General features: G+C 42.7%; 1 protein-coding gene across 1 annotated transcript in view; it reads left to right on the top strand.

The window, feature by feature from the left end:
- nero (deoxyhypusine hydroxylase nero) overlaps positions 1-18,546 on the top strand; it is a 30,509-nt gene that overhangs the window by 10,301 nt on the left and 1,662 nt on the right. Inside the window, exon 2 of the mRNA XM_080274459.1 lies at positions 11,728-11,778. The gene's annotated coding sequence lies outside the window, so the exon portion shown is untranslated. The remainder of the gene's footprint in view (positions 1-11,727; positions 11,779-18,546) is intronic.

Below are 18,546 nucleotides of genomic sequence, written 5' to 3'. Positions count from 1 at the left end.
TGGAAGCTGATTTGAGGTGGGGGGAGAAAATACAATACAGTATCTGGGTATGATATCGTGTGCTGGGTGTTGTTCTGATGTTCCTTGGTTGTGTGGATGAGCTGCCATGTAGTGTAGTGGATGATGTGGGCTTGTGGAGGCTGCAGCATGAATTTTTGTGCCTCTCATGTCTAGATGATCCTTGACTTTGGGAACTTTGGTTTCTTGGTGTAGGTGGTTTGTAGGTGTAGTAGCTGTGCAGCCTGTGATTATTTTTAGAGCCTTGTTCTGTATTGTCTGTAGATTGTTGTAGTGTGTTTTAGTGAGGTTAGAAGCCCAAGCTGGGCCTGCATAATTCATCACTGAAAGAATACAGGTATATTGTTTGTATACTGTGGTGGTGGTTTCTTTGTTGTGTCCGAATGTTGTATGGGCAAGTGACCTTAGGGCATTGAGTCTTGGTGTTAATTTATTTTTAATGTTTGTGGTGTGGTTTAAATGATACTGATGTATGTTACACCAAGGATTTTGTGTGTGTGTGTGTGTGTGTGTGTGTGGTAGAGGGTGTTATTTATGGTGAGGTGTGGAATGTGACTTTGTTCTGCTGTCCAGTTTGTGAGAAAGGTCACAGTAGATTTGGCTGGGGCTGTATTGAATACGTACTGGTATTTGGTGAAACATTCCTGTAGTGTGTTGAGGTAAGGTTGAAGGATGTGTGCAGCTGTGTTTGTGTTTTGGTGTGTACATGTGTTATGTCGTCTACATAGGAAGCTATGTGTATCTGTGGTGTGTGAGGTGTGGGTATGTCATGCATATATAGGTTAAAGAGTGTAGAGGTCAAAACAGAGGGATGCTGTTTGTGAAGTTTCTGATGTTCAGTGACTGACCGGCAAATGTTACATGTGCACATATACCTGCTAAGTAGTTTGCCAGCCATCTTTTTGTGCTATTGTGGATGTTTGTGTTGAATACTGTACCATACAGTACAGTATTTTGTTTGTGAGCTTATGGCGGGGGATGACATCAAAAGCTTTGCTAACGTCTAACGGAGCAGTGGCATCTTTGTCGTGGGTCCACCCCCTAGCGGCTGTCAAAGCGGAGGAAGAGAACAGCATGGGGTCCAAACCACTGCAAACCCCCCCGGACCCCTCACGGGGTGTGAGAACCTGGGAGTGGCATTGGTCGCCTGGGCAAGCACCACTCACTTGATGTAGTGTTGCCTGCTTCTTCCTTCACCTTTATCCGTCATTTTTCTGTGTCTGCCCTTCTCTCTTCCTGTTTCTCCCATCTTTCCTGTCTCCTTTTATTTCTCTTCTTTCCTTTTCAGGTGGCATTACATTGAGTGACAAGCCTAATGGTTTCCTGTATGCCAGGAAACCATTTACAACACTGGGTGGTAACCATATAACCAACCCTTTATGTGTTCCTTACATGTCAGCAAGTGGGTTCATGGAGGGTTAGTGCCCCTTCCCCTAAAACAACTAACTGAAAGACAAATGACCACCTCTTACAGGATTATGGTGTGGCTATAGATTGGATTTACTGATGGGCTTGGCGTGGTGCAGTCACTCGATGTTTCACGTTCAGTCGCTCGATGCTTGATGTGTGTGCATACCTAACCCACAGAATGTTCTGTTTACTGTTTATTTACAATAATACACACACACACATCTAAGTCTGCATTATTGAAACCTTAACACTTGGTAAGACCATTGATTGATTTGCATCTGACTATTGTTTGCCTTTGTACCAATCACCTTAACCCATAGCCCTTGCCTCCCCTCCCCTCCACTCTTTTTAGCACTATTTTTGCGGAAAAACTACGCATTATATGATGGGGGAAATATGGTAGATTGGACTAAGTTACAAAAATTTAGGTTTAAATGAATCAGGGCCTGGATCTACTAAACATCTGTAGCCAAGATATGAACAGAATTTTTCGGTATCATCCAAATGTGGAAACTTTTATTATGATGGGATTTACTAGACACTCTTCAGGCAGTTAAGGTGATCATGCACATGGAGGGTTGGAGGCCTCCATATGTTCATTTGTAACTCTGAAAAGAGTAATATTTCATAGTGTCTATTTAAAACTGTGCTTTAAAAATAATGTACTTGCATATAGTACAGCATTGTTATATTTAACCACTATTATCATTTGAGGTTTTATGTAGAAATGTAGATACAGTTTTGTGAACCTGCAGATGATATGCAGAACCTGGTATTCTCCTTGATGATCGCTTGTGTTGTGAATTTGCGTTCATGTTTACTCAACATATACAGTATTTGAAAGGAATGATGAACACTTTTGGGATGCTAACAGTTTGGGCAGAATTGAATACTACAGGAGGTCCATGTCCAATATCATTAAAAACAGTAAATATAGAAAATTTAAGCTTGGGTAATGTTCAAAGAAACATATGACCACATCTTAAAAGTTTAGGAAAAAATGCCTACCTTCTAGTGGTAGATGGGGGCACTCATTATCCACTCACCCAGTGTAGTGCTGCTCTTGGGTGACTGCCCTTTCCTCTTTTCCTTCCTTCTTTCCTTCTTTTCTCCTCTATCTATCTTTCCTTCATTCTTTCCTCTTCCTTCTGTTTGCGGGCAGCTCTACACTGAGTGACAAGCCAAATAGTTTCCTGTACACCAGGAAACCATTTACTACACTGTGTTGTAACCATAAAACCAAATTATGGTGCCTGGTGGTTTAGTGGGTAATTAAGGCGCTCCAGTCAGATTGAGCCTGTGCAGGCTTATATCCAAGGGTTGGTTGGGGTTTATTGTTCACATAATGCCACTCAGGGATGAGTGAGGCTGGTTACTTACTTAAATGTCTGGACCAACTTTCCTAACCCCAGGCTCCCACTTTTCTCATGGGACAACACAGGATTGGATGATGACAGTGATGGTGGTGAATTGATTCAGTGACTTGATATAAATGTACAGAAGTGCATTTTTGAGAATGAAGAGTATCCATCAGTAAGCAAGAAAATACTGTACAGTTATATAAGTGATAGGTTACGTTAGGGTGTTTAGTTTGGTTAACATAAAATAAGTTAGTTTAGGTTAGGCTAAGATGTATTAGGTTGGGTTAAGTTTTGAAATTTTTGTTTTTTTGAAAAAGTCAGCTCAGATATGGGCAATTTTGTGCAAAAATGGTATTCCAAGATGGTGTCTGTCTGTATTCAGTGTTGTTTGGAATTGTAAACAAAAAAAATAAATTCATTCATTCATCAAATCTTCCATTCATCATCTAATCATGTGTTGCCCCATGAGAAGCGTTGGAGCTCGGGGGTTGGCAAGTTGGTCCTGACATTCAAGATGAGAGTGACCAGCCTCACTCATCCCTGAGTAGCATTATGTGAGCAATAAACCCCAACCACCCCTTGGATATAAACCTACAGAGGCTCAATCAGATTGGAGTGCCTTAATTACCCACTGTAGCAATAAAAAACATCAAAACTTGAAAATGCACACAGAAAATACTCATGAAGGACTTTGGTAAAGGAAAAAATTATGAAAACTGCACAATATGGTGGCTCCATATCTCCTTGAAGGTTACTCATACTTGAAATACCCCCCTCCCCCTCCCCCAGATTCTGATTAACCACTTAATTCTTACATAAATTTGTTACTGATATTCAAGTTTTACTCAGATTTCTTTGAGAGGAAATATTCAGACTGTGTGTTGAACTACATCTGGTAAATTGAAACAAGTGAAGAGAAGCGTAGCTTGGTCGGAGACAGATGCAGGGATTTATGGGCTGCTCACAGCTTCCCTGAAGCCACTATCACATGGGGACATTGGGCGCAATGTGCAGAACAGAATGGACGTCCAAAATCAGCATTCTCTATCACACAGTGTGTGTGTGTGTGTGTGTGTGTGTGCGTGCATCGACGGCTACCTTCTTTATCGAGTTTACCCCATGTGGCTGGCCACAGCCAAGGTCACTTGTCTACACCCCACATCAGACGACATGTGTATCAACAACAGAAATGAATGTGAACCAACTACAGTCATCCCTCGATTATCTGATGTAATAGAGCCAAAGGCATTCCCAGGTAATGCCTCCATCTGGATACTGGATTTATCCTCTGGCCCCCCTTTGTACATATCCCAACTTCGAAAGCCAGTGTAAGAGGCCACTACAGTACATTGTACAACACTTGTTCCAGCTGTTTCACATTGCTCTATCTGGTCATGCAGACCCATAAGCCACAGCCAAGCCATTACCATGATCAAGCAGACCCATCAACCACAGAGAAGTAATCACCATTGCAAGGGCATACCCTGCAGTGATATGAAAAAAACAGCTACACAAGAAAAATGCCGTTGGCACACAAAACATAATGATAGAATAGAATAAAATCATGGTACAGTACAGTAAGCTAAAATAAAATGAAATTCAACACTCATGATTCGACCATCCTGCATCAATCTTACTCAGGATCTCCAACTTCACCAGAGTCATTACCCTCCTCCATTTCCCTGGTGAAGGGTTCATCATCACACATCCTAGGAAGAGGCTTGCAAGGGATAGCAATGCCTGAAGCAGGTAGGAAACAACCACAAAAACCACCAAGTGCACTGCCATGATAACTATCCGAGAGGAGATGTTTACTACTCTGTCCCCGTGTGGGAGCTGAGAATGACCGAGGGGGTCTATAGCGGTAGACAGGGCGGCCCAACCAGGCTATTCATGCCCGGCCTGGCACGAAAACGTTCGTGGATCAATAATCTTCGCTCGGATGCAAATATTTTGTCCGGATATTATGAAAACGTACAAATAATAGTTTCGAACAGCCAGATCACAGCATGTGGGTAATGGCTGTTTGGATAATGGAGGGATTGCTCTCATGACATTTGCATTGGATATTACAGTCCTCATCCTATAGGAAGAAGAAGAAGCATCTGCAAAAAGCCACAGAAGGAGTCAAGATAGCAGCTTCTGCACACTAGGGATAAAATCTGTAGGGAAGAAAGAGATTATGGAGTTTAGGACATTGGCTGTAAGCACGGACATCCACGAATGGGTCTGGTAGCACTGTGTGCTGAGATATCCACGGCACTTGTGTGGCAGCAAATTTGAATGTCCACGGGTCCCGATGTGATAGTGGCTTTGCTAACCTATAGTACACACTTCTCAACATGATTGTTGTCTCTTGAAAAGGAAGGCCATCCAGAGTTGGGATCGTCTTCGGTGGCTATTCTTACCGATTTGAACCACTGGAACCACTTGCAACCTTGTATAGCTCATACAGTCCTCCCCATAAGCCTGTTGCAACATCTGAAAGGTCTCTGTAAAGATTGTTCCCAATTTGAAACAGAATTTCATGCAAACATGCTGACCTTCAAGATCCTTCTTTGTTCAACATACAACAAATTGCCAAGTGTGCTAAACACACATTCACTCAAGCGCATGAACCTCAGTGACTAAGTGATGTGACGTGATGTGGTTAGTGTCAGACTAAAGTTCAATATTGCTGCTGTACATTGGCTATGCCGGCTAGTAGGTGCTGTGTTTAAAAAGTTTGGTTTCTTGGTTTCTTTTTGGGCAGACTTCATACATTTACCTGCTACCTCTCCTTCATACTGTCTGTTGTAAGAAATCCCAGGGTACCACATATTATCATCATCAATGAGTTCTTGGTAAGTTGCCCTGAAATTCCCATGACAAAGCCTCAAGGGCCGTAATATAGTAAAAAGAAGTGGACTTAACCCGTTAACTACTCTATACAGCCTGGGCTGTTCCGAGTGCGTCTGCTTAGTACAGCCCTAGGTGCACAGGTGAATTTCGAATATACTGAAGTGCCATGGTGACCAAGGCCGACCCATGCAAGCATGTTTGAGCCTTCAAAACTGAAAACGAAACCGAAAACGAAAACCATACATTCCAATAGGGAATCAGATACTTCGATGTTCATCCATGGCTTTACCAAGGTAAATATTGAGCTAATATTTCGTTACTATATACTGTACTTTGGCATGTGTTCTCTCAATTCCTAAGACAAAATTTTCCCTTTGGGAAATTTCATTTTTACCCCTATGTCTGTGCACCACGGACACCTCCAAAAAACTGCCATGCGCAGTTAACAGGTTAAAACTGAACATGATTTGCACCTGTGCTGTATAAGTTCACCAGCAACCTGTCTTCACATTGTTTATTTTGCACTCGCTCTGATTCTTGAGCCTGCTACGCATACAAGGTCTGTTCATAAAGTGTCCGACCTTAGGCCCTAAAAAAGATAAATAGCCAATCTGTTGACTGTTGAACTAGGACACAAATCTCCCTCAAAGTAGACCCCTTCTGACTTGACACATGTAGCCCAGCATGCTTTCCACTGCCTGAAACATTTTTCAGAGTCAGTTTTTGGTATCTCCTGCTTCGTCACATTCGTCGTGATCTCTTTGCTCGTCTCAGATCGGGAACTCTCCTACAGAGTTTTGAGCTCGGGGAATAATCAAGAGTCACATGGAGCCATATCCAGTGAGTAGGAAGCCTGCCGGACCTGTGGGATATTGTGCTTGGCCAAAAATTCCTGAATCAGTTGAGAAGAATGGGTAAAAACATTGTCAATGTGCAGCTTCGAACTTGCTGCTTTCCAGAGGTCTGGTCTTTTCTGCTGAATTGCATCACAAAGACGACGGATAATGTCAAGGTAGTAATGTTTGTTGACAGCCTGACCTTTTGGTGCTTGATGGTGATTCACAACACCATGGTAATTGAAAAAATATATATCAACATGCAAGTGCGTTTCACCTTGCTGTATACCTGTCGTGCTTCATTTTTGGCTGAGGCGACCCTGCATGCTTCCACTGGGACGACTGTGCTTTGGTTTCTGGGTCACACCTGTACATCCAAGTCTCATCTCCAGTGATAACAGTCTTCAGACAATCTGGATCGCAATATGCACACTCCAACTGTCTTGAACAATGTTCATTCGAGAGAAGAGATCATGACGAATGCGATGAAACACCTGCAGGAGATACCAAAAACCGATTTGGAAATTGTTTCATACAGTGGAAAGAACACTGGGCTACTTGTGTCAATTCAAAAGGGGCCTATTTTTGGGGAGATTATTGTCCTAGCTCAACAGGTTAGCTATATATTATTTTAGAGCCCAAGGTCAGATGCTTTCTGAACAGACCTCATGCCGTTACATTGAGATGATAATCCTAACCAGCCACTCTTCAGTGAACAGCTTTCTGATAACCATCAGAGGCCAGAGGCAGCTTAGTAAACTTCTCCCAGTTTATGAAAGTGTAGTTGTCTTCTTTGTCACTGGTACTTTTTCTGCAGTTCTTTAACACTCAAGCTTTTATGACAGTTTGATTATATTATTTGGCAGTTGCTGGGAAGATGTGACTGTAAGATGGTTAATGGTGATATTAACACACTGGCTTGTATAATTCACTCAGCTGAATCAGATTGTTTGAAGTTAGCTATAATAAATACTGTACTTGGAAGACACAACTATGAGAGGGCTAACACAGACAAGTTTGTTGACATTAGATATGATAAATACTGTACAGTACTAGGAAGACTCAACTATGAGAGGTTTGACTCTAACAGACAAATTTGTTGATGGTATATTTGAGTCATGCATGCATAATCATGAAGTTGCTTAACCTTCAAAAGAACAACAGTCCAAATTGACCATTCTTATCATATAATACCTTCATTAAATTGCAGTGAAATTGTCCTGTGGTCAGTTCATATCATCTCATGTTAATACAGATGTTTAGGCTCTGCACATCTTTCTGATCCAGGCCAGTCAGCTCAAGTTCATGCATGTCACTAGCTGCTTTTACATAAAATCTTTTAGTTCATCAGTAATAATTAGACCCAGTCAGAGCGATTCATGCTTATTTCTATATCCTGACAGTTCCAGTTTTTATTCATTAAGGTCAGTGTAGGTCAATAAAAGAATCAATTTGTGAAATACACAAGTTAGGTCAGTTCAAGACTGGTCATGTATCCTAGTAGCTGTAAAGTATGCCCCTTCAGGCCATTCACGGTCAGTTTGCTAGTCAGATTAGTTCAGGTCCATTTAGAATTGGTTAGGTCATTTCAGGTCTTAAGATTATTGTGGTTACATTAGGCTTGTCCAGGCCGTTTGTATTCATGTTAGCCCAGTTAGGTTTATTCAGGACCATGTAGGTCCATTCAGGTGTAGTTAGGTCCAGTCAGGTTTATTAGTATTAGTGAATGTCCAGTCAAGCCCTAATAGGTTCATTCAGGTTCTTCACATCCATTCAAACTCAGATGTATGCAGATCGAATAAGATTAATTAGGCTTGTTCAGTTAGACTTTCGTTTCCAATTATATTTTCATATGTCTAATTAGGTCCCTTCAAGCAGCTGAAAGTCCATTCATTCAACTTCGTAGCCATTCAAGGAACTTTATCTGCACTCACATGCCCTTAGGTTAATTAGATTCATTCTTAATTCATTCCAGCCATGCTCAAACCATAGCAGATCAGTTAAGGCCTGTTTCAGTTTGTTTAGGTCTTTCAGGTCACTCAGGTACACTCACTCGCCACTTCACACCGCTGTATATAAGACAACTGCTAATGAAGGTGAATTCACACACACCACAAAGCCAGTCAGGAGACAGGACGTGTGTGCTGGGCATTCCCCAGGTCCTGTCCTCCCCACTTACTCTTTTTTAATCAGCCCATACACCACTGACCGGGCTAATGTATGGCCCGGCCTGCACTATATGTGCAGGGAATCTTTTAACGAACGAACGAAGGTGAAGCCAGTCACTCACTGACCAGGTAACTGTGTGTGAGAGAGTTAGAGTTATGGGAGGAGGGAAGTTAGGAGAACCAATGACTCTTACCCCACCTTCTTGCATCCCCACCCTTCTTAAGCACAATTACCAGATTGGTGGGTATCTGGCTACAGCATCACTAGCACTTGTCTCGCATACAGTGGTTCAAAGTTATGAGCAAATGTATAATGCAGATCTTCCCTTGCATGTGTATCACATCACTTTAGGACAATATTCATCATTTTAGGTCATGTTTGTGAAAGATATGTGCCAAAAATCTGCTTTGTGAATACTGTAAGTTATGAAATAGCACTCTCCAGATCTAGCAAGTCCCTTTCAGGTCCATCACTTTGATGTATTATTCATATCTTTGAAGGCATTTGTCAAAATTCAGCCCAGTTGTTATGCATTAATGGTGTGCTGCACACTAGTATGTTGTTTTAGGTCAGGTTTGGGTACAGTGAGTGGGATGGGTTGAAATAGTAGTGGGTATTGGAGCATGACAGAAAGTGCCAGCTTTATGCTTAATGGACATGAGTGCTGCACAGTAGGTCAGGTAGCAGCTGTTGCAATAAAGCACATCAGGGTCTGATTTAGAGTGTTAAGAAGAAAATTATGATAGGCAAATCGCGATATACGATACCCCTATATGCAATACCATGGATTAGTTGATGGGGTAGAAATACCACCTTACCCCGCCTAACGATGGCCAAGCCCCAGTTTACCAATGGGTCCTCTGATGTTTTGACTGGGAGTAATGGGCCAAAAGTTTGAATCACGCACTATTCCTTGGCCAGCTGAGCCCACCTGCCTGCCAGGATGCGCAGAAATGCTTGGCCTGCCCCCACACCCAATGCTAGCCCTGCGCGCATCCATATCGATCTTCCCACACCGGCCATCTCTGAGTGAGGAACTCTCTTATGTTCGCGTACCCCACAACATGTTGCATCATCAACATTATGCAAGCTGTAATCGTAGTGCACTGTAACTGTTTCCAAGCAGTGCCGTGAGTAGGGCAGTGATGGTAATCGTGTGTGGAGTGTGATTTTGTGTGAATTTTGGCCTAAGTGTGATCATGTTTGATAAGGGTGTTGCACATGCATGTTGCGGCTAGTGAGTTATTTACTGCTGTTAGGCTTAGGTCAGCTTCTTTTACAGCTATTAGGCCATTTAGATTGGCTTTAAACTTTTTTTGGACTCATTTGGGTGGGTCTAGGACTTGGTTGAAGAGGAAACCCAAGGCTTAAAAATGCGTCCCTATACTGTACTTTACATATTAAATTGGTCCCGATATATGGTACTGTGCTAAGCGATGGGTTTTTAGTTAACCAACTGCATCGTTAAACCAGGGTTTGCCTGCGCTAGGTTTTGCTGAGAGACTTGGAATAATACATTTCCTGGTCACTAAGGGTGATCTTTTAAAAATGAGTGTCTGTTAATATATAAATAATCGTACAGTGCACCCCCACACAGTGCGAACACACACTTTTGAATCACCTGCAGTGCAAGGTCAACTCAGAAGATGCTTATTTATATCGAATGCGAAATCTGCGAATGGAACTTCCCAACATACGAATCGGCTGTAAGATTCTAAGGCAAATATGGACTTCCCACCATAACTATGAGTGTCAGACTGAATGATGCAAGTCAGTCACACAAAGGCAGGTCGCTGGCAATGAGCCAGATTCAAAATGGCGGGCGGCCAGCAATCTGCATGCCATCTACTGACTTTCCCGGTTAAACAGACACTCCTCCTCCATATTGCCTCGAGAACACATGTTTCACCTTGCATCCTGTGGTCCGTTTTAACATCATAGCTGTACCCACCTGTTCATCATGGTCTCAGCTGTCGACTTTGAAGGCTTTATCGCATCTCCAGGAGACCTCAGGAGTGACAGTGAGAGTAACAGCAGGGCACCCCACCCCTCAGGGCGAGAGTAGATGCCTCAGCCTTGGATACCGACCCCCCTCCCTTCTTAACAAGCCCAGAAGTCACTTAAATAAAGGTACATGGTATTCTATTGTTTTATTTGTTGGTCCAACCAGAAGTACTGTTAGACAAAGTATTAGCAGGGCACAGTAGGCTGGAAGAGGACCCGAAGACCAAGCCCTGGGTGGGCTTTCCACCTTATACCATTTTTCCGATAAGTTCTTTGGTTCACACAATGCAAAACTGTAGAATGCAAGGGTTTCTGCCGCCCATAAACTCGGATTGTGTGAGGGTGCACTGTACCTAGTATTCACGTTCAGTACCGGTAAGTTCTGTGTAGTGGTCCCTTACGTTTAGCATGTTTCAAGTTAACGATTTTCGCATTGGCGATAGGTTAGAAAAGGTACCAATCCCACTCATTTAGCGATTGTCTTACGTGTTTAGTGATGTGGGGCGTGAAATGCCTTGCATCTGCCACCAGACCACCATTGTTATCATTGTTGAGAGTTTTTGGTGACCTTGGGTGCTTTTTTTTTTCTCTCACGGCGCCAAGCATTTGGCGTTTTTAGCTGGTGAGTAGGTGTATAACGATACAGTACTGTATCTGTATAATGTATTGCTCATATGCTGTGTTTCATTTTCAACACTTAAAGTAGGAAATCGGGAGTCAAAAGGGTGACTTGGAGGATGGGCATAGACTAATTGATATTTTTCCCTTGTAAAATACACTTCATATTTAGCGATGGTTTCGCCAGATTAATTAAATCGCTGAATGCGAGTGACCACTGTATGTCACCATGTTTTTATTATTCATTTGTTTATCTTTTGTATTATAGTTAAATCCACATTTATAGACAGTACTGTATTATGGAAGTCCCATCGCTATCACTTAACCCCCCAAACTTGGGGGTCAGTCTGACTCAGCCCTATCTGTATTTGGGCATTTTTTTTCCTCTGATCATATCTTGGTACTTACACCACCAAGAACATTCAGTGAAAGATCAAAATGCTCACCAATCCGTTGTTTCTCCACTGCAGGGTCCCTAGGTCTCTAGCTGGAGGCATCGTGGAACAAGGTGAAGAATAGGGGTAAGTTTTGGATCGTGACAGAGCTGCATATGGATGAGTGCAAAAGTTGGTGGTTAGGGTGGGCTGGACAGGGCTGCCTCACCCTCACTCTCCTTTACTCCACTAGACTTCCCACTCCAGGGCTCTTGCTAACTGCTGATGGTTGTGAGCCATTTGGCTCCTAAGGTTTCAGATTTACGAGTTTCAGATTTACGAGCCAAATAAATTTTTAGTAGCCAAACTGACTACGAACCGAAATATTTTATGAGCAATATTTATTTACACATTATGATTAGAATAAGGTTGTAAACATTCACTGTGGCCACAAGTGAAAACTTAATAATCGATCACAACGTGCTTTTTTGTTCATTTAAGTGAGATTTAATTATTTTGTAGTTTACTGGGTTTTGAAGTGGATGTATTTTCTCCTCACCAAAAGGCAACTTGCATGTAAAATTTGTTCGCAGAAGGGAAAAAATACTTGCATTTGCGAGCTGTGGCTCGCCAAACAACAGCCCTGCGCTCATACCCCTGCCACTGCTGTATGAATGACTCCTAACACCCTGTAGCTATATGTGGCTCTTCATTTTATTCATCCAATTCTTCCGGCAGTTCCAGAGTGGCACTGTGCCCTTTGTGTAGGATGGGAGATTACCTGGGTCTGTACACTGTGATACACAGTACCGTACTTGACACAAAAGATCACTTTCACTTTATGGGTATGTTTTCTAGAGTTGTGTTGTGAAAGGTCACATAAGTCACTTAGTGTACTTGCTAAGTTCACATTTCATGACAGAAGTGGCACTAAATTCTAAATTGTTTTTTGTCACAACACATATTTTTACATATATTGCAAGGTCATCTTTTCACTTGAGCACTCCCCCCCCCCCCCCATGGCTTTCCTTTTCTTCTAACATCTCAGGTGTGAAAGGATTGAACTTGCTGGTGAATCTCTTGAGTGTGTGGAAGAGTTTTGTTATTTGGGAGACATGTTGTGTGCTGGAGGTGGGGCTGGAGCTAGCTCTGTGGCTAGGGTGAGAAGTGGTTGGAAGAAGTTCAGAGAGCTGTTGCCTCTTCTGACATTGAGAGGACTTTCCTTACGTGCTAAGGGGTCTTTGTATGCAGCATGTGTTAGGAGTGTAATGCTGTATGGTAGTGAGACCTGGGCAGTATAGGAGGAGGATATTCGCCAGCTCAGACATACAGAAATGACAATGATTTGGTGGATGTGTAATGCATCCCTGCGTGCAAGGTCCGGGGGGCTGGATTTATGATGGAAGAGTTGAGAGGTAGGATGGGACTGGAGTGTATTGGTGTTGTGATGAGGAGAGGTAGATTGAGATGTTTTCGACATGTGGAGAGGATGGGGGATGATAATTGGGTGAGGAGGGTGAGAAGTGTTAATATTGGGGGTGGGGTTATGAGAGGTAGACCGAGAAAGACATGGGACGAGGTCATTGAGTGTGACTTCAAGGTTAAGGGACTGAACAGGGAGGCTGCAATGGATCGTGCAGCGTGGAAAGCCACCATTAGGTGACCAAGGCTGACGCATGCAAGCATTTTGGAGCCTTTAAAAATGAAAACGAAAACATCTCATGTATAAAGAACTTACTTGGCTGTTCTTACTTCATTCCAGTAATGACACTAAATTCTAAATTGTTTTTTGTCACATCACATTTTTACATCCCAGTATATTGCAGTCACTTTCATTTTCATTTGGGCTTTTTTTTTTTTTTCCATAGTTTTCCTTATCTTCAAACATCGTGCAGGAATGACACTTGTTTCTTTGTGGTTCTTTTGATCATAACACCTATTTTCAGCAAAGTATAACAGGTTGGGATTACGTGGGCGATGGCGAGACAGTGGTGACGCTCAAGAGCCATGAAGAAGGCTGGTGGGAGCATAATGCGGCATTTATGTCTCATTCCAAAGCCAAAGGTGGCTGTTATTTATATGTATGGAGTGACTTATCTTGCCCTCGTGTTCCAGAACTTGAATCTTCTGAACTCTCTACTGTCTGGCATCGGCTTTCCTGTCATTCTCTGACTAAATATATCTGCTCTGTTTACTTATCCCCTGGAGCAGTGGCGTCTTCATCGTGGGTCTACCCCCCAGAGGCTGTCGAAGAGAAGAGGAGGACAGCTTGGGGGCCAAACCACCGCAAACCCCCCTGGCCCCTCACGGGGCCCGAATACCTGGGAGTGGCTTCGGTCACCCGGGCAAGTGCCACATCTCCCAACACAACACACACAACAACACCATTTTTTCTACATCGAGAAATGACTCCCCAGCTGTCATTTCTCGACGACTTCTTCTAGCCGGGAACAGTGAGAGCAATCCAGGACCCACCAACAAATACATATGTCCAACATGCTCAAAACCTATCATGTCGAGCTGACAGACAAAGGGTTCAGTTCAGTGCAATTCTTGTTCAGTGCAATTCTTGCAAGAACTGGACCCATTACATCTGCACAACACTTGCATCCAGAAAACATTTCACAAACACCTGGACCTGCTCCTTCCCTCCACCCACCAACCCCCCTACCAATCCTACTCCTACTTCCTTTACACCTCCACAGCCAAACCCACCGATCCTTCCCACACCATCCAGTCCCCCAACTCCTTCCATTCCAACCCATGCTAAACCACCTCAACCCTTACCTCCATCACAACCTTCTCCTACCCCTTCCCCTCCACCCACACCACCTCCCCTCCATGCTGCAGCAGCCAACACACATCGCGCACACAGCATAAACATTCTTCAGTTAAACATAGATGGCATAAACACCAAAAACCAAGAACTCACACAATTCATCAAACAACAGAACATACACATTGCCATCTTACAAGAAACAAAACTAAACAGAGCACAGAAAACACCGACATTTCATAACTTCACCACCATTTGACAAGACCGGGCCGACGGCGGTGACAGTGGACTCATAACCCTGGTACACAAATCCGTCAAGTTTGCAGATACCAGTGCACACACAAAGTCACACACACATAAAGTACAGGGATGCTTTTTGGAGCCTTGGGTTTCCCCCCAACCAGATCCTAAGCCCACCCAAATGAGTCCAAAAACAAGTTTCTCGCTAACCTAAACCCCCAGTAGCTTTATAACAAGCTAAACTGAGCCTAAAAGCAGTTTATAACTCACCTAAACCCAAAAATAAAATCTGAAAATTATCAAAAATAAGTATGGAAAAAATCAAACTTAGTAAACTGTACCTCAACATGACAGTGTTCACCCAACCTATGACTAAAACACATTAATCTAAGTCTAAAAGCAGTTTATACATCAATCTAAGCAGTCTAAAGTATTATCAAGATTGGTAAAAAAAAAAAAAAAAAAAAACATACCAGGGTTTGGCCATCATTCGACGGGGTAGGGTGGTATTTCTACCCTCATTGCTATGCTGAGGTATCGCATCTAGGGGTATCTTATCTTGGGGTCTGCCTGTATCTCTCACTCTCAACTCAGTGCAGCCATCTCCATAAATCAAGACTTATCAAAGATCACTGAATGGGGACAAAATAACCTTGTCACATTTAATGCTAGTAAAACCAAATATATACAGTTTACTAATAGACAGACATTGCCAGATTCGTATATTACCTTCAGTGCTACTAATATTCCAATCTCCAAAAGTATTGAAATTCTCGGTGTTTCACATAACAGTGCCCTTAGCTGGACCTCTCATGTCAGATCACTTGCTAAAACTGCCTCAAAGACACTTGGATTATTGTACAGTTCGTAACTTCGTCACTGATGAGCAGTTAGCTATAATTTATAAGAGTCATGTGCGCTCTCAGCTTGAATATTGCTCATCCTTATGGAGTGGATGTGGAGAGGTTGCATTAACCCTTTAAATGCGGAGCGTCGCTTTTGCGACGATCGCCAAAAAGGACATAACGGCGGATCGTCACGTTTGCGATTTGAGTTAATTTTGAATAAACGCGGGCAAGGATGTTCCAGCTGGTATTGTCTATCAGTACCGCCACCCTTTAGCTACAATTAGCATACTTGACCTTTGTACTACTGACCTCCGTTGTTGCCAAGTATCGCATTCCCCACCCACCCCCACGGCCCGGCCAGCCTGGCTGTGATATATGGCAGCGCGCTGACTGCTCAGAACTGTAAATCTGCGCTCTCCTCTCACAAGCAGTTTATGCTAATAGGAAACGCTTCTTTCCCCAGTTGTCACACTAGCTTTTTTTCGCGCGGTTTTCCCCTGTTTAGCGTCAGTTTACTGCAGGCTTTCAAAGTGACATTATGGCGAGTTCTAGCTCTTCCGAGTCAGTGCGAGCGGCTGACAGGAACGAGAATAAAGTGACGGGCGTAAGGCAGAATAAAAGCGCGCCGCGGTGGTCTTTTGGGAAGTACTATGATTGAAAATAATGTAATATACGTGTTTTTAGCTGTGAAAATGGAAATGTTTGCTGAGTGACGAGAAGACCGCTACCTCGCTGCATGTCGGCCGTACGCTCCGTTGATTTTAGCCTTATTTTCAGTGCTTATTGTACAAATACGGATTCCAAACTACCTGTATGTTGTAGTATAAAGTTTACTGTGACAGAATGAGACTGTAGTAGAGGGGAAACCGGGTTGCTGGAGGTGTGAAAGTGAAAATTTTGTTACCCAACTTTGCAAGTCTCCACAAGTCCTTGGGTAGTCCACGAAGACTCAACACCTGTCTCTGGAGAAAGCTGAATGTAAGTGCTATCTGCCATACCAAGTATAATGTTCTAGGGTTAATCTCTGATTTTTGGCAAATATTTTCCTACAGGTACTCAGACCGCGATCCAACCCCACCACACGGGGGGGGGGGGTCGGCTGTCCATGGCCACTTTTTAGGGGTTAAAACAACTAGACAAATTTCAGAATAAAGCTGTTTGAATTGTTAACAACCCTGCCATTACAAATGAACCACCTCCCTAGCAAGTAAGAAGGAATGTTGCCTCCCTTGCATTATTTTACAGATATTTTTTTTGGCAAATGCTCAGACAAAGTTGCGTCCAAGGTGCCACCTCTCCATGCCTTCCCTCGTGCTACACTGGCATCTGGTAGCTCTCATGACTGGAATGTCACTCAGCCATATTGCAGAACTTCTGCCTATCAGAATTCTTTCATTCTGCGAACTGCATCTCTCTGGAACTCACTTCTCCAGAGTTGTTTCCCTCCAAATTTCAACCTACAGCTGTTCAAGTCTAACTGTTACAGATATTTTATGAACAGAGGACACCAGTAATCTGATTTATGGGTTATTTTTTTTATTAATTTGTTTTTCCTTCCTCCATTGTCATTAAAAAAAAAAAAAGTTAGTTGTAATTTATGAGTCATGTGCACTTTTCGCTAGAATATTGCTTACCCTTGTGGAATTGATATGGAGAGGTTGCACTAAAATAACTAGACAAAATTTTGAATAAAGCTTTTGAAATTATTAATAACCCTGCTATTACAAATAAACTACCTCCCCTACAAGTAAGTAGGAATGTTGCCTCCCTTGCAATATTTTACAGATACTTTTATGACAAATGCTCAGATGAAGTTGCGTCCATTGTGTTACCTCTCCATGCCTTCCCTTGTGCTACGTGGGCATCTGGTGACACTCATGACTGGAATGTCACACAGCCATATTGCAGAACTTCTGCCTATCAGAATTCTTTTATTCCCCGAACTGTTTCTCTCTGGCACTTGCTTCCCTAGAGTTGTTTCCCCCCAAACTTCAACCTGCAGCTGTTCAAGTCTAACTGTTACAGATTTTTTATGAATGGAGGGTGCCAGTAATCTGGTGTATGGATAATTTTTTTACCTATTTATTCCTTTTTCTTCCTCTTTCCTATTTTTAGAAAGAAAGAAAAAAGGGATAAGGCAGGGGAGAGCGGCCTGGGCATGTCACTCTGCATAGTAACTTCCATTCATGATGTCGTCTCCCCACTCGACAATGATAATACTGTCACTTCCACTTCCCTCCCAAATGCACTTTCACTCAACCCCTTCCTTGCATGAGTAGGAGGCATGGCAGGGGCGGTGGCAGGGATTGGGCAGCTGCCAGTGCCGGCAGGCGAATTGAATAATGCAGAATTGGAAATCTTTGCTTTCCCGACAGGGCTCTTGTTTGGCGAGCCACAGCTTGCAAATGCAAGTATGTTGTCCCTTTGGCGAACAAATTTTTACATGCAAGTCACCTTTTGGCGAGGAAAAAATACATCCACTTCAAAACCTAGTAAACAACAAAATAAGTAAATCTCACTTAAATGAACAAAAAAGCACGATATGATCGATTATTAAGTCTTGTGGCATTATTATATGATTCTAATCATCACAATGTGTAAATAAATAAATATGTTATTGCTCGTAAAATATTTTGGCTCGTAGTCAGTTTGGCTACTAAAAATTGATTTGGCTCGTAAATCTGAAACCATAGGAACCAAATGGCTCGCAACCATCGACAGTTGGCAAGAGCCCTGCCCGAGGAAGACTGGCATTGTCGTTCATCTGCCTCCTATATACTGTACGTGCATCATGCACTGGGCACCGCACCATAGAAAATGGGAATGACTTCAAACGCTGGCAGGAAATGCTAAATGTTTATGGCCGTCACCTAAGGCACCCTGAGCACATGTTTTTGGATGGCATTGTCCATTACCTGAGCTTTAAGGAATAAATTGATTTACCAGTTTCCTCCAATTTACAGTAGCTCCCAGTTGTTACATGTGAAAAATCTAATATAATAAGAGTTATCTATGTAGTTTAAGTCTTGATTTTGTGCTACCTGGTTCTTT

Source organism: Coenobita brevimanus, chromosome 57, assembly GCF_032717465.1.
Source record: "Coenobita brevimanus isolate Jiangsu-jjx chromosome 57, ASM3271746v2, whole genome shotgun sequence".
Taxonomy (NCBI): Eukaryota; Metazoa; Arthropoda; class Malacostraca; order Decapoda; family Coenobitidae; genus Coenobita; species Coenobita brevimanus.
The sequence above is the reverse complement of the archived record's forward strand: the minus strand, read 5'-3'. Positions and strand labels throughout refer to the sequence as shown.